The sequence below is a fragment of the Lepeophtheirus salmonis genome, chromosome 4 (genome assembly GCF_016086655.4).
Source record: "Lepeophtheirus salmonis chromosome 4, UVic_Lsal_1.4, whole genome shotgun sequence".
In the NCBI taxonomy this organism is placed as follows: domain Eukaryota; kingdom Metazoa; phylum Arthropoda; class Copepoda; order Siphonostomatoida; family Caligidae; genus Lepeophtheirus; species Lepeophtheirus salmonis.
This window is the reverse complement of record NC_052134.2, coordinates 15,699,752-15,717,973: the sequence shown is the minus strand read 5'-3', so window position 1 is coordinate 15,717,973 and position 18,222 is coordinate 15,699,752. Positions and strand designations below refer to the sequence as shown.

General features: G+C 29.0%; 1 protein-coding gene across 1 annotated transcript in view; it reads left to right on the top strand.

Annotated features, from left to right (window-relative positions):
• Positions 1-2,915: 2,915 nt before the first annotated feature.
• Positions 2,916-18,222, top strand: part of LOC121116905 (uncharacterized) — a 47,391-nt gene continuing 32,084 nt past the window's right edge. Inside the window, 1 exon segment of the mRNA XM_040711211.2 lies at positions 2,916-3,400. The gene's annotated coding sequence lies outside the window, so the exon portion shown is untranslated.

Below are 18,222 nucleotides of genomic sequence, written 5' to 3'. Positions count from 1 at the left end.
TCTATACTTATAATATTGGGAAAGGGGTCCGGACACCCGTATTTCTAATCCCAGTGGTCACAAATTGAACTTATCACTAGCTCAATTCATGATTATTATTTTCGAGGGAAAAAGGAAATATAAAATTATTCAATTGGGCTTGAGCGTTATTTACATATATTTTTTTGTATAACAAAATAATACAACTACCTGAATGATAATATTCTTTCATATAAAATATAGGTGTATTTTACTCACATAGAGGACGCTGTAAAAAAAATTATGTAACGTCCCTAACTACATACTGTCACTACTACAGATAATATATTTTTTGGTTTAATCATGTCCTAATGACAATTACTACTTATGAATGAACTTGCAGGGTAATAAAAAAATGGAATGCTTGTCTTATAAAAAAAATAAAGATCCGTCAGCTGCATGTGGCCTGCCAATTTTTTTAAGAAATACTATAAACGTTAATCAGCTGTATTTTTTACATTTAAACTGCTCATATTTACTTTATCTGTTGAACGAATATCAAAATTGAGTAAATGCGTTAAAAGTATAGTTCTAGAATTTTTGGTGTAGAATCATTTGTTTCATTCATTTTTATTATGAAATAAAAGCTATTCAATTTGAGTTAAAGAATGTATTCGATTTTGCAATTTAATAATCCGTTCTCAAATAAAGGCAATATGAGTTATTCAATAAATCTGAATTGTTATTTTCATCCCTCCCAATGTCCACGTATAATCTCAAATATATTATTTATCGCCAATAGCTTAAATTGACCAAATTACTTAAAAAAGGACGTTATGTATTGAAAATTCTATTGTGACGGCATTTTAGAAAGAGTTTAATGAACGCAAATAGTAATGGCACAAAAATATAAGTTATTAATTTTCTGTACACACAAAGTACCCATAAAAACTTTCTACCCAACAAATAGTAAAATGTGATAGTGAGGTCATTTATATAATAAATTGCATCACTGGGATCGTCCTATTTGTTTTTATTTTATTATTTATTTAATGGACATTTGATGATATTTCTCAAGAAATAATACTCTCCGACTACTAATTATATATGCCATTTAAATATATTCATAAATTGTCAAACATTTATGAATACAACTCATAGATTGAAGATGACTTCCAAGCATTTGAATATTAAGCAGGGGAAGAAGAAGAAAAAAACCCTGACGAGGCTGTCACAATCAATACAAAAACAAACTCTGCTCAGCATACATTAAGAACTTTGTAGGTATGAGTCAAAGGTGGGGACTTGAGACGGACTTGTAACTCGACTTGGACTTGAACCTATATTCTAAGGACATGCGACTCGACTTGATATCCCAATCAAAGATTCATGACTTAATAGCTAAGACTCGTGATTCAAATTATCCTCAAAAGTTTGTATATCCTAAACTCAAAAAAAGCTTTAACACTATGGGCCCTATATTATAATTATCGACTTGAAATTGAGTTAAAAGAAAAGCTTGAGGACTTTGACTCAATTTGTACTAGCAGTAAAAGGACTTTCCCCCCAACTTCATAGTTGAACATTACAACACCTCCCTTTATGGACAACTGGTATCAAAAATGATCCCACCTGTTTCTAAGCAATGTAAATTACAAAATTTGTTTAAAAAATGATTTCAAAGTTTAAAAAAAAAGGTTAATGAATATTCTAAATTTATATTTAACAAATAAGGTGGTTTACACACTAGAACGATGCATGGTATTTTAACACCTCCCTTTGAAGCCTGCTGATATGAAAAATGATCCCAACTAAAGTTTCACAACAATGCCGGATATTAAAATAATTATGTGTATCTCTGTTGTGATTAATATATTTATTTACTTTACAAGTATTAACTGACTGAAAAAAATATTAAAAAAATGAATAAGTAAATGTTTGAGTAGCACAGCACCAAAACCATAGGCACCAAAGTGACATTGCCACCCCCCCCCCACTTTTGCAGAATTTTCATAGTTATCACAACAAAAAACTTCTTCTTGTATAACAAATTTGTCATGATTTTCGGGAAAAAAAATCAATATCCCTTTTAAAAAAAAAATTACTGTTTGTTTAAATTTATTTTCTTCAAAAAAATTTAACACTAAAATGATAAGAAAGTTTTTTTGTATAATATAAAAAATACTATTTGAGCAATTAGTCATTTATAAAAACATTTCAGTCAAAATTCTCAAAAAGCAACAGCCAAGCCTCCCCAACCACTCCACAAAAAAATTACTTCACTATTACTTCACTCCGGTACCGGTACCGGATAACTATGGCACCATCTTTAAACAAATAAAAATCGATGGGGGCAAAAAATATTACACAAAGGAAAGATGGGATTCCATCATCGTTATGATGCATTTTGATTATTTTTTTTTTTACAATATGTCATTGTGTAATTGAATTTCTTATTGTAAAACAATAGGTATAAACCTCCAATTAACTGCCTCGTAATTAACTATGAATTTTGTATATTCAAATAATTCGTAATTAAGATTGCATCTCTTTAATCTTCTTCAACATAAGGAATATAGATTATGGATCTATTAAGTACAATGCTATTTCCCATCTCCCTGTATCATATTCTTCTCCTTACAATTTATACTGCCTAAAACCATCAAAGGGGAGAGAGATTCTTCGTTAGCTAATTGTTAAATGATCAAACGTTGTGAGTTTTAAAGGAAATGAAATTAAGCAAAAAAATATATACATTATAATAAATAAAAAAAATACACCTTCCTGATTAGCAATAATCATAAAATTTAATAAATTCACTATGAATACCCCTGAGGGGCGCGGTGGAAGAGTACGTAATAATATTTATCCGTGGAAAAAAAAGGGAGTTAACCTCCTTGGGAGCGCGTTGATATCACTCACTCTCCGAGGGTTATGAATCTTCAAAAAAAAACATCATTGGAGTAAGAACTTTGCGCCTCTTTCAAATGTTCATCATTCAAAAGTGATCCTAACATCCAGAAAGGAACTCAAGGGATTTTCCTATTTGTTCGTTTCTCTATATTAAAAATAAAATAAAAGTCCAGTGCGTCACCTTACTTAATAGTACCATAAAAGGAATTTATTTTGTTATTAATTCATTCTTACAAGTAAAAACTGTGTGATATTGAGAGGAAAAAATTAGTAATAAGGGATCGGATACCAAGGTCATGATTTGAAAATATTGGTTCTGATTGTGGAGGATGAACATTTGTTTATTCAGCACTCGTTTCATGGTTTAATTCTGTTATTGTTGTTTTGTGCGATTTGCCTTTCATTACATTTTTCCATTGTTTAAAGCATAAGAAATTGAAAGGGCACATTCAAGTTCAATCTAAGTTTTCAAGGAAAGACTAAACTTTTTATCATCCAAAGAAATAAGACAAAATACCATCATCATGAGGTAAGATTTGTAGTGATTTTTATTAACTCTTTTTAATATATTTTAATTTGATAATTTATACAATTTTATACAAAATTATATTATAAAAAGAAACGTGAGACAGTAATTAGATAGGAATAAAAAGTCACGTGTATTCAATACTTTCCCATCATGGATCAGCAACAAAGGGTTATGATCCTATATGTACATTTTTTTTCTCTATGTGTGTTTACATATGCAAGCTCACCTTAAGGAAGGGCATTATCGTACCCACCTTTCGTGATCCATGTTACGTAATAGACATATTTTTTCGCAACAACTAATTATTTGTTTTTGTACTGAACCATATCGTTCATCTCATAGTGACTTGAAATAACCTTTATTTTTGGAGAACAATCTCTAGATATGCACATAGGCGTAATTATAGGAATTATTTTTTAGAGAAATTAAAGTTTTGATTACACATTTAATCAAACCCATGTTTGACTTAAACATACATTTATGTTAATACCAAAGGATCCCGGTAAATTGTGGTTCTGTGGAGGATATACCAGACTATGTGTGACAATAGGCACAACGAACTAATATTCATTTAGTGTTGTCAAAATTACTGGATTTTCAGTGAACGGAAATTCACGCCTGAGAGATTATACTAAGGAGTATGTATGCTAACCCTGTGTTTCTTACTTGCTGATCATAGGCTACAATTTAATGCCGTGAAATATATTTTATTAATCCCATGAAAGCTTGAAACTATAGATAATGTATTTGTTGGGATCTCAACTCATCCCAGAAATTTGAATACAATGCCTACAATTGACGGAAATAATCTTGCAAAATATGATGTATGACCCTATAATAATTTTCTCATCAAATGTGGTTGGCTGCGTCTATATTTTTTTGTCCACTAGAACAGCGTTTAAATAATTATATAAAAATTTACACTTTATTTTGATTCGATGAATTCGAATGAGCTCTTGTTGTGAACAATTTCCAAGAGTTATTGAAGTCGACCTCAAATGTCAAGTCTTTGATCTCAATTCCAAGTCCTTGAATATTTTGATTAAATCCAGTTATCTTATACCTTTTATCCATTAAGGAAGTTCGAGCCAATGTCAAGTTGCAAGTCTCGACTCCATGTCCCCATCTCTGATTTAGATTAATATATTTATTACAGATACTTGTGATAACTAGGACGATGCAACTTAGACTCAAGACGAGCGGCTCGAAAAAGTAATTAGTTCATATTTTGAAGACTTGTGACTCCACATGACCATAAAATCAAAGACTCGAGACTTGATGCAAAAGCTAAGAATTGCAGTTCACGTTAGATTCCAAAGTATTTTCAAATTTTTTTCATTGGGTATTAAGTCATACCATTTAGAGTTCATTTTTCTGTTGACTCAAACCGAACTCTATGAAAATATTCAAGACTTGAGATTCGACTTGGAAATGTAGTATAAATACTTTTTCCCATCTCTGATCCAGACTCAGCTTAGAGAAAAATATCAGCTTAAAATTGAGACGGAATTATTTTTCGGATATTATTATTAATTTCTATCGATGAATTATTATGATTACTCTTTTGAAGTCCCAACAAATTGCATTTAAGGTATCATAAATTTATTATTACAATTAAATAAATCCGAAATTGATATATTTTGTTTAAAAACGGTCATATCGGGCCAAATTTTGATTAATCCCATGAAAGCTTTAAACCATAGATAATGTATTTGTTGGAATCTCAACTCATTCCAGGAATATGAATACAATGCCTACAATTGACGCAAATAATCCTGCGAAATAAGATGTAAAAATTAATACATTGGACGTTTCTCCTTTATTTTTGTTCACGACTGTTTTTGTATTAACTCACCATAAATGTAATTACCCAGAATCACCCAGGAAACCTTGCCCCAACTTGCTTTTGTGTTGAGTTAAAAGTATCTTATTATATTAATTTGTTCTTCATTTATGTATGTATAAAAGTCCTTCAAAACAGCATTCTTGAAACAAAAACAAAAGAAAAGAAAATATAATAATTTTTTTTTCCTTTCAACTAAAGACTGCATATTATATAGATGTACGTAGATAGATAGACAATAATTCGTGTGACGACGACTCTGTGAGATAATTTCTGAACTTGGTTTCTTTTTCTTCTTCTTTTTTAATATGGGCCTTATCCTTGAACTCTTGAAATTTGAATCGTGTCACAATTCTTCCACATAAAAAGATCAACCAAAAAAAAAAAAAAAAAAAAGGTTTTCCCCCTCTCTATTTTTTTCTGCATTTATTTTTTGGGGGTTTCTTGGTTTCTATCTTTTTGTGGTGTAATAATTCACCTTATATACATAGGTATTTGGCACAAAATACATAAGTTATTCTTTCAAAGAAATGAAAAACAAAACATACACTACTTATTTTGAAATAGATTGAAATTCCTACCGTCAAACTAAGTTGATGAATAAAGTGTAATTTCGTTCAACAAAAAGATTGTTTACTTAGGTAGAAGGGAGACTAATTGAGTGATGCATTAATGTATGCAAATTTGCAAAGAATTTTTAATCCTCCGTTACACAATTAAAACTGACTTCATTATTACAAAAATATTGTTCCTCACAATAAATTACTAGTTTTTGTTCAACATCTTGAAAAAAAGTAAAAAAAATGATTAATTTTTTTCACAGTCATCCGAATTATATTATAAATTCTAATGTATATATTTATTTTTCTTATGTTTGAGAAATAGTGCCTCTTACAACGTGCTACGACTATTAAAAAATGATGGAACTATGAAAATTATAAACTATAAAGAACTGCATAATCTAATAGTAATTGTCATTAAACAAGTAAAAATTTATAATTACTTACAAGTACATACTGGAAATTATTGATTGAAAAGAGTTGATTTCATTTCTTGGTTGCATCTTATGTACAAAATCACAACATGTACTCAACAAATCTATTTTAAAATAAGTAGGAATCCCTTCCACTCAAATTATTTACATGGTTTTCCAGCACCATAATTGGAGAGATGAGTATAAACCCCCATATTTCTACACTTCCCCAGTAGGTATAAGTCTCTTTAACCCTCCGTTACTTCACAGGGGCGTTTATCCACCCCAGGGACTTTTTTCTAGAATTTTCCAAAATTATACTTAATCAGTTTCTGATTAATTATCGAGTTTTCAAAGATGTTTCTTATTCTTTACCTACCTTAACGATGAATATGAAAAAGAGAGATATAAAGGGAACAAGGGATGTCTATTATTATATAGATCATGCCATGTTTTTATAATAATACCAGTCAACAAATTGTTACTTTTTCAATATCTTTTAAATTCAATATTTAATTTTAATGGTACTTGATGTACCGTTTAAGAAAATGTATTTATTTTTTCGAATCCAATCTGTTTTTGATTAATGTTCAATTGTAAATTGGTTGCATTATGTTTTTAATGATGATATAAAGCTCAATATTTCAGAGGACTATTTCGATTAACTATAAGCAATCTGTTAAAATTTGTGAGATGAGTTGAGATGCTCATGGATGTTATATAAAGTTTAAAACCATAATGGGGTTTATCAGAATTATGAGGTCCTTCTTAACATATATTTGAAATGTACAATAAAATTTGCAATGAATAAAGTAAATTTCATCTTGATAATTGATTTATTTTATATTTTCCAAGTTGGTTTGAACCTATAAAACGGGTAAAAATATTAAAATAATTCAAATCGAACATTCTCCAAAATTAGATTTGATACCAAAAAACAATTTACATATTTCTAATTAGTGAGGTTGTTATTAATATAATTGAATATGCATTGCTAGTTTCTTGCCTTGTGTAATTTATAAATAATTTTTCCTCTACGGTCTACAAAATTAAATATTCCTTTCTCCCATTAGTATTCTAAATTATGAATTCACAGATATAAAATATTATGATATAAAACAACAACATTCATTTAATTCCTGAAAGTTTATAGTGCGATCATAGGTAACAACTACTATAGACAATTAAAGTAATATTTTGTTAAAAAACCCCAAGGAAGTACTCGTGTTAGGATTTGAAAGGGAGTAACAGAGGCTTAAATATCTTATGGAATTTTGTAATGAAAAACATATTACTCAATAAGTCTCCTGTCCAATTAAGAAAACATATTTTTTTCACTTTATTTATCAGCATACTCTCCTGAAAGAGTCATACAGGTAATTTCATATCAACATTCCTCTAACTTTTTGATAGGCTTATATATATATCACATGGTCTGAAAATTTCCAGGACTAACCAGGAAAACACATTTGTTTTTCGTTTAATATTATTATTATTTACTTTATGTATCAGATTTCCCATAACACTTTTCAAGTCATTTTTTAGCTTGAACGGTATTTTTCCCTATGAAGAAGTAGTGAAAATTAAACCACAAAATTGTTTTTGATCAATTGTTTTAGAAATAAAAAAAGTTGAGTCAGACTTAGCAGAATAGCTCACAAACTAAAAAACATATTGCCATGAAATTTTGACAGCAGTCTTTTGAAGGTTGGTACTAAATGAAAATGAGGTTATTAAAAAAAAAAACACCATCTATGTGTGAAGCCCAAGAATTTTCAACCCATGTGTTACATACCATTTAATAATAGTTAATTTCCTTGCTGCCGTGTCCTTAAAATGTTTTCAAGCCCCAGTTTGTCTTCAACAATATTTTTCTTCCTCAAAAAGCAGTGCTTGATCAACACAGATAATTTATTTATGTCCGTTACCTTGAATATTACAAAAATAGATTCACTAAAATCTCAGAACTTAATGAAATTTTGACACGTACATTATGAAAATTAGTACTAACTGGAACGGACGACGGTCAATTCAATCATTCATTATTATGAAGCTATAGAGAAGCTAAAGAAAGAGTTTAGCTTCCCGTATTGTTTATTTTCCTTTATTATTTTACACCTATTTTTCATCAGGATTGGGGCATAGCTCTAAATAGGTGTATTGTATGAGTGCATGCATTATGATGTTGAAAAAGAAACGAATAGAAAAACCCCTTTAGAAAAAGTTATATTACAGTATTATATCTTAACTTGCAATAAAATATTAAAAGTCATAATTCAACAAAAGTTATTTATTCCTCAAAAATATTATTTTTGTCTCATATTGCAATTGTCCTTTGTAATTGGGATATATTTGTATAATCTATATGTAAATACATGTAATCAAAACCAGTTAGATATAAGGTAGACTGTGCTAAATTATAGCATGTCTAGATCAGAGTAGCTTTCAGTAGTTGAGTCAACAACAAAAGATATTGTAACTATCCATGGTCTAACCTATACAATAAGTATTGAATATTAATAAATCTAAATGAAATGAAGCGTCAATAGGAAATAGGGAAAATTAATAAATGAAAATATTATCAGCTAGGTAGTGTGACAGTCTGTAGCTTAGGAGATCAATATAGTTTTTTCACAGCGCCCTCTATAAGAGAAACATATCTTTATTTTATATTAAATAAAATTATCATTTTGGGAGTTGTATTATTTTACCACAGGCGGCTTCACACTCTATCTCTTTGTTTAAAATCTAATTAAGTAAAAAATGCCCCGTTTACATTTGATAACTAAATAGATTTTATTAAAATAAAAAAATCCCAACTTGAACACAAATTAACTTGTAATCTTTTGGATTTTTATTTGTATTGAAATCAAGTTCATTTCAAGACCTTAAAAAATTTAGAAGCCTGGAAAAGTTCAATGCGTCCTACTTTATATTTCATCTTCATTTTTGGCTTGAATTATTCAATAACGAATATTTCCTTTGAACCATTTTCAAACAAACACTTACATATTCGTTTATAAATCCATAAATGGCTCTATGAGGGTTCAATGATGCCAATTGGATCCTTCTCAAAAAAAGTTATCAAAAATATTTTAAATATGTAATGCCCACATGAGAGATTTATCATAATTAATTGACAAGCTCTCTCCCACTCATGAAATTTTGAGGGTGTGAGACAAATCTGATTATTATGAGTGGCAATGATGATAATCTTTATCAACATGGATAATTTTGTATTCTTTCAACTTTCATGCAAGTGATTATTGGTATGGAATTATAATCCCAAAACATTAATAATTTCCATGTATAGAAATAAACCATTTAGGCTAGATTCGATTGGCCTGGATATCGCTTTTACATTTCATTTCAAAAAAGATTTTATTAATAAAATCTATCATTTAATATCTTAGTTTGTAGTAGTGACGTTATCAGTTCCTTCCACATACAAATTTTTCGGTAAATTTGCAAAACAAACTATTTTGGCTGTTTGGAATATTGCTATATTTATTTCCTTGTGTCTCCTATTAACATTATGATCGTTGATTTACTGAACTTGAGTCTATAATGTTTTAATATGAACATTTCCCTACAATTTATAAAAGAATTGTGCAACTGTTGGGAGAATGCCATAATAATTAGCAAACTACATGTTAAATTATATGTCATAGTTATTAATTTATTGGTAAGAAAGGTTGAAGAATGAAGTAAGGACATTATAAAGAACATGCTGGACATTTTTTCCCATTCGAAATCTTGAAAATAAAAGGAATTATTGACAAAAACTTATGGGCTAGCCTTGTTTGTGAATTGATAAACAAGTAGAATCAACTGCTTCGAATCAGAAGAAGAGCCAAGTGATGAAAAGAACTCAAGAGTGGAAACATCTTAGTATTTATGTTGATCCAACTAGACGTGACTTCACATAAAAATGTACTACCAAATATATTATTATTAGCTATCAATTTTTACACTTATTTTCTTCAAATCATTGTTCTGAACATTGCTGATTGGTTGAATTCAAATAATCTCTTGCGAGGAATATGAACAAATAAAATGATATAGTTTAAAATAATACGCTAACAATAGACAATTTTGATTCTAGCCTTTTTCTCTTTCTTTTTGGAAGAAAGGTTGTGAGATATAATAAATGTGGTGGCCCTTTAATTTTGTTTATTTTGGGTTTTCAAAATGAAACCATGTTTTTTTAAGATTTATTAGTGTGATCGATATTATATATTATAAATATTTACTTCTACTCAAGAGATGTGAAAAACATATTGTGGAATAAATATTTATGTATCTTCATTTCTATGTGGCATTGGAATTGGTATTTCTTTCTTTTTATCTGCTTGGATTTTTTGTATGCCTAGTGACTTTATTCATGTATGACAAGCAATATTTTTAAGCATTATGTATATGAACAAAATAATAATACCAATATGTTATTATTGAAAATGCTTTGTTTTTCCTTATAATGATAATTACTATTACTATTTCAAGTATATACATACCTATGCTATATTGTCTTGAGAATAATGGTTATAATTGTATATATATACTATTTAGGGCGGTGCCCTTTCCCCCTCAAAAATGTACCGGTAAGATTCTCATGTTGTGAATACAGCACTTTGGCACACCTTACTTTGGTCTTTTTTGTTCTTCTCCTTCTTCTTGTGAGTAAAATGATGAAGAGGAGGGAGATCCTCTCCCTTTTTCACTACCATAGACACCAAAAAGAATATCTTCTTCAATTTTAACTTGTACAACAAAGAGATTTTGAAAGATGTTCAGTTCAAAAGGTTGCCTAATATCCTTTTCTGTAGGAAACGGTCGAAAAAACTAAATTTGGCAAAGTTTAAAGACTAAAAATCCTTTTTTGGTCTGATATGTGTCATTTGAATTTGAAAAAATTGGATTTAGAAGATATAATTTGACCATTTTTAAGCCTCTACTACCACCGTCCCGAAATTGATGTTATGAGTATAAAATTGTTCTTTTTATATTATTTGGTTTATCAGTATTAAAAAATTCTGTGCATCATGAATGTAATAATTGAAGGGGGGTCGTAGAGATGCTTATTTGAATCTTTTAACTTCAAAATAAAATGGAATCTGAAGTGTTCATTTAACCCTTCGTAAGTTGTACGTGGGAACTAGATAGTTTCCAACACTGATTCAGAGAGCTTTACAGAGTCGAAAATATACTTAATTCATATACACAATTCATTAAATTTATCATTTAATAAATAATTAAGCAAAATTTAATCCTACATAGTCTAAGTGACACACGTTGAACAAGTAGGAACAACATACATATTACTATGGACCAATCCGAGCTGGGAGGGGGCAAAGCTAAACAAAAGACTACGTGATCAATGATTGAACAAATATAGGTGACTTTTTTGTCCACTAGAGGCGGGGAGTAAACTCTAACATTACTCTATAACTAATTCCGGTGAATTATAAATTCACCTTCTTGATAGAATTAACAAGGTACGTTCTGTAAAAGATAGAAATAGTCACATACGTCTATCCTAAAGGGGAAATGATAACGTAACACCGTTTGTACTCGTATCATAAAAAACGATATCTTTTGGAAGAAGGGAAAGGATTCACGTTGACTAACAATCTACTCTCTAGCTAACAGAGGCGTTTCGCCACTTGGAGTATAGCTTTGGAAAGGATTTTTAATCGACTTGGATGTAAGAATAATTATTATGTTGTTTATAATTAAATATAAAAACAGTTCGACTTAATCTAGACAAGGGTCAGACTTATAAATCCCTCTCCATTGAAGGACATGCAAATTGTAAATGTCTATCATAGCCACAACGCGTGTGCGAATATAAAGGGGGAATATGATTCGTTAACAATAATTGCATAACTGCATACCAAGATCCAATATTAATTCCTGCATGTTTATTCACAAGTCCTGGAGTATGACTTTATTTACTTCATATTGGTACATAAATACATATTTTTGATTTCCATAAAAACATTTCCTTAACAAACATGATGGAAACATTGTAATATAATATGTGTATTTGTCTCTAAAATTATATTTTTTAGTACAAAGTAAGTAAAAAATAAAAAATCCTACGTTCATAACTTAAAAGGATGCAAATTTCTAGGATAGGAAATACTTTTCTTCACCATACATACATTGTTTATATAATAATATAATAACTAGAGTCTACATAGATATTTACAAGATATCTCTTACATTATAAATATATTATAATGTATATGTATGTATCATGACATCTTGCTTACTTCTTGATACATAGGTATAATTGCTCATTCCATAAAAAACTTCCTGTAAATCAGATATTCGTGTATGTAAATAAACATAGGTAACACATATAATTATTATGATTATTGCCATCATAATAAGACTTCACAATTATCATGACACGTTTTGTGGCAGGAAAGTTTGGTGGTATTTTGATTGCTTGTTTGGGGTTATTGCGTTTGTTTTGTTTTTTGGACCTTTTCTTTCTTGGATGGGATCAGGGACGTCCACAGGATAATATACATATATAATTTTTTTTTATTGGGGGGCCGTTTTTTTTTAATTTTTTCTAAAAAGCTTCTCACCGAAAATTAAATTTTTTAGAAAAAAATTTGAAAATCCATAGCTATTTTTAAAAAAAAATAGAAAATCCATAGATATTTTTAGAGAAAAAATTTGAAAATCCATAGCTATTTTAAAAAAAAAATTTGAAAATCCATAGCTATTTTTAAAAAAAAAAAAAATTCAAGTATTATATTTCCAATTTAAAAAAAAAATTCAAAAATCCAAAGCTATTCATAGGAAATTTATTTTTTTTGTACAAAAATTTCAAAACTCCATAACTATTCACAGAAAACTACTTTATTGATTAAAAAAATTCAAAATTAGATTATTGTTATTTTTTTTTAATTCCAAAAGTCCATAGCTATTTCAATTTTTTTAGAATTTATTTTTAAACAGCCATTGCCACTAACAGAAAATTTAGTTTTTTAGAAAAAAAAATTGAAAATCCATAGCTATTTAGAAATGTCTTGTAAAAAACAAAAAAAAAATTTTTTTTTTTTTTTTGGAGGGGGAAGATGTGCTCCTTCAACCCACCCCCTACAGGCGCCCCTAGTGGATATATGTATTAATATCTTGTCTTCTTTAAATGTGAAGTAGATTAGAGATGAAATGTCTCAAAAAGATAGTTCCACGACCGTTATTTGTAATTTAAATGTAGTATTTATTTTTTTAAGCTATTGTTTTCCTCCTCTTGCCTCTTCACAATTTCTTATAATCCCCAAAACCTCAACACTAAATACATATGTATTTATTTATCAGCTGTTTTCTCACACCGGCACATATTTGAACCCATTGATATAAAAAAATGACATAACTAAATATTTTAAAATATTGACAATTCCATTCCACAAGTCAAAAAAAAAATCCTCTTTAAGGTATCATATTTAATTGTAATATTATTTAAAGAGCTGATCACGCATCTGCATTTTATTTCCCTGTCGAATTTGTTTTTGAGCATGTCCTGTTTGATTTTTTAACAAAGTATTTTTATAGATTTTAGTAAACTTTTGAATATGAAAAAATCAATAAGCTACACAAAAGGTGGTTTTTTTTTGCAAAAATGCTATGCTGATATCAAATATGCACTGATATTTTATATGTAATCATCAAATCTTCATAAAATGTAACTTAAAGGTTAATAAACCACCACATTTTAAGGGTTTTGTTTCAATAAGAAATAAAACCTTTGTTAAAGATTTCTTTAGCGTCAAAGAAACTTATTGGAAGTGTAAATAATTAAGATTTCATTTGAAAGAGTATTTGGTTCTTGAAATTCTAGTTCTGCTTGAATATTTATTTTGATTTTTTTTTTTAATTAGAAATTTCTGTATGTTAGTGCAAAAATTTGTATTACTCTGTGATAATTTATTATATGGTAAATAGATAGGATAAATATATATTGTTAAACAAAGGAGTTCTTATATTTTAGCGTGATTCCATGATAAATGTTACGAGGAAAAGGATGTGTATTGTTTTATTGACATTAGATAGTTCAAAAATGAAATTAGATATCTATAACTCAATCCAACTCAGAGTTCTAAGGTCTTAATACTGAAGAAATAAGTATTTCGATGAATATTTTATTAGTAATATGGCGTAAACCAAAGCAATTATGGGCAAGCATAATGCATCATTGAAAAACTATCAAATAGCCCAACAAAACTTGTGTTATATATATATATATTTTTTTTCTGTTATAAAAAAAAGGCAAACAATACTTTTTGACCATAAATATATCATAATTTTTATCTTAATCTTTTTTTTTTTTTTAACTTTTTACCATCTATAAATATAAAAACTATTAAAGATTAATTCATGAAATTAAGACTAATGGTGAAATATACAAAAATAATAACTACATGATCTTGTAAAATAAAGGTTCATCAAATATACACCTCTATAAAGTATAGTTTAATAAATGTACAAAAATACTCTATAAATGAAGTTAAGATTTTTATATATTCATTATTACTCATAATTCCATTCATTTCCCGCTTTTCACATTTTTTAAATGATTTACAAGTATTTTTATCTTTGAATGGATGAATTTTCCATTTAAATGAATGATCCTTAACCTTAAAACTAGGATTTTGATTAACTTTTTTTTATTAGAATATTTTTCTAAATTATAACATCAGTTTTGTTTAATATACTCTAAACTTTTTAATCATATATTTTAATTTCAATCCTTTCTTTGGTTTACGATATATAACGGATTAAAAATGCATCAAAAATGTAAATTTATTTATCTTTAAAACCTAAGAACTCAAAGTTTGATTAAGTTGCAGATCGAATATTTCCTTTTTGAGTATGACTAATTATACTATCAAGTATACCACATACCATATTTGAGTCAAACCCGTTTTTTGTCAAAACTTATCGTAAAAGACCCATTATTATATCAACCACATATTGAGTATTTCCTCAATAAAAATGTAAACAAATCAATACTACAGCTGAACTGCAATTGAACTTAAAACCAAATCCACTTATTAAAGTGAAATCCTAACTTATTATCCTTCACATATGTTCCTTTGGTATAAAAGCAGTTGAAAACCGAGACATTTTTCCTTTTCAAACAAACCCCTTCAAATATGATGACTAATTAACATTCAAATATCATTTTCTTAAGCTTCAATATAATTTTACAAATAATAAGCTCATTTTGCATGTGCATTACTCTTTTTTTTCTGACTCAAAAGTTGTCTCAAACCTATAAACTGAGTAAAAATACTCCAAAAATGATCTAAAACCAGATTTGATAGGGCAAAACTGATAGCAGATAGTATTGTGGTAGTTTTTATTAATTCGGTGTAGTCCAGTCCAGTGATAACACTGGTCCTACCAACTCATGTGACCGGTACCCATGACCGTTTGTCCTTTGGACTATCAAGACTAAAAAAGAAGAAATAATGTTGAATTACGATGTTAAGGACCGAACATTATAAGTTTAAAGACTGATATGCAGGACTCCAGTCTTCAGCCTAAATAAGGACCAACACAACACAAATTAATGACTCGTCATCAGTGACATAAGTACTCTTAAAATTAAATAAGAAATACATAAGAGTTTTTAACAAGTGTTAACATCTTCCTCTAAAAAAGGCATTCTAGCTTATCTTAGGAGTAAATTGATTTAAAAAATGCAAAATAGAATAAATACATATGAATTGAGATATAATTATTATATTTACCCTGCAGAAATGATAATCTAAAATGAAGAAGGTTCTCTTCTTTTATAGCAGTAATTTAATCATTGGGACCCCCATCTTATACAAGATATAAGTGTCGCTCCCGCCTTTTCCTCGCTCTCTTACACAAATCCCATCTCTAGTTATTCGTAACATTCGCAATTTTGAGGTATTACTGTATTCATACCCATCTACATCCGCATCCACTATCATGATATTTCTGATCTTTTTTTGTCAAACGCTACGACAATTCAATCCACAATGACATGATGAAGTCAAAATTACCTCCTATTATATAACTTATTATATAATTACATACAGACATTCCTCTTTGAGGAGAGTAGTGTAATGATTTGTAATTAAGTAAGACATCGTTTGTAATTATTCTTCTCTTTCTTTCTTCCTTTAAAGCCAGAAGGATGATGATGAGTATTCTTGGATATAAATTTAATTACAAAATGTTATTTATTGATGTGACGTCACATCCTTCATCAGACATACATATAAGTCTATTGTATATGTTGATCATTCAAATAGTCACTGGAATGGAGTTTTTTTAGAATGATAATGATTATAATAGGAAAAATATCTGTTTAACAAATAATTTGCATATTTTTTAACCGTAAATTGCCCAAAAATGGCAAGCAACTCATCCATCAAGATTTTAAGACAGACAATAGTTGTTGTTTTTTTCTTCATAACTTTGTAAATGATGATCCATTGTTCTATTTAATGCACAAATGTGCTGTTTCATTTTATTTTGGGTCAGTATGGCCATGTTTGAGATTTTACTCAATTTTTTGACACTAAATTTACGAAAAGTTTTTAAAGAAATGTTAACAATGAAAGGGATCCACACACTATCTAAAAAGTTGATATTAGTCAATATATATGTCCCTATGAATTCATAAAACCAATTAATTCTTAGAATAGTACATCACACGCTCATTTTTTACATTATGCGACGATAGTTGTTGACTTTATATCCCTTAATATCTACATAACATCATGAGCAGAGTTGTTTCAATTTCCTCTTGAAAAAAAGGGAGCGAGGAGAAGGTAGGAGCGATACATATGATACTACTGAATTAAGACTCTTGTTAATATCAGCTGCATTTTAAATAGTAGGGGAGGAGGTGAATTAATTAAAACTATAAAGAGGCCAACCATCCGCATTTAAAATAGCATATTTCCAAGGAAATTACTGCAACTATGTTTAAATTCATATACATTTATTTTAGTCTGCATTTTAAACCCAATTTACATCAAAGAAAGGCAAAACTAATTTCTTCAGGATGTGAAGTTAACACCACGACGAGATATTCAATAATGAACAAAAAGAGACAACAAAAGTTTTTCCTTTTATAATTTTTAACCGTTATTTTTCCCTTACAAAATTATTAGTGATGTATGACGTCACTGGCATGCCAATAGCAAATTTGGAAATTCTACATAACTTTGAGTTCGAAAAGGCCTTTTGATCTGAGTAATGGCCCATAGTTTTGACAAATGCAGGGAATTTCCCTCAAAAGTGATGCCACAACGAGGTGAAGTCTCAAAATTGGCTTCTCTGGAGTTTGAGTATGTAAAAATTAAGTGTATGCTATACCTATTCAACAGACTCGGGCCAATAACAATTGTATCAGAAGTGGGGAAAAGTCCTGATACTGAAATTCCACGCTGAGTCACAAGTCTATGCTCGCAAGTTTAAGTCCATGAATATTTCCATGGAGTCCAATTTAAGTATTGAAAAAAATAAATGATACTTTAAAGAGTTCCATAGAAAATAATATCTATTGAAAAATTTGAGATAACTTTCGATTCTAAGTACTGAGTCTATGAGTGTACCATCAAGTTGAATTGCACGTCTTCAAAATATGAACATAACTCCAAGTCCCCATTTCTGCCAATTATTATGCTCAAATTGCCTATAATTAGTTGACTCGCCAATAAATCAGTGAAGCCTCCAAATAGGTATATCTACATTGTACATAGGTGCTATAAATCCTTCTAATATAAAGGTTTTCCTACTTTAAATTCCAAGAAAATATATATATATGTATATATTGGTACTACCTTCGTACATTTTAGAGAATTGAAATAAATAAGGAGTTCTTATTTATTCATCAATGTCTATGCCAGTTACGTGTGATGTTTATGTGTTGTTTCAAAGATTTATTACGCCTCTTCGAGGTCGAGGGCTCATTATGTATCGATGGAAAATACGTGCATTGTA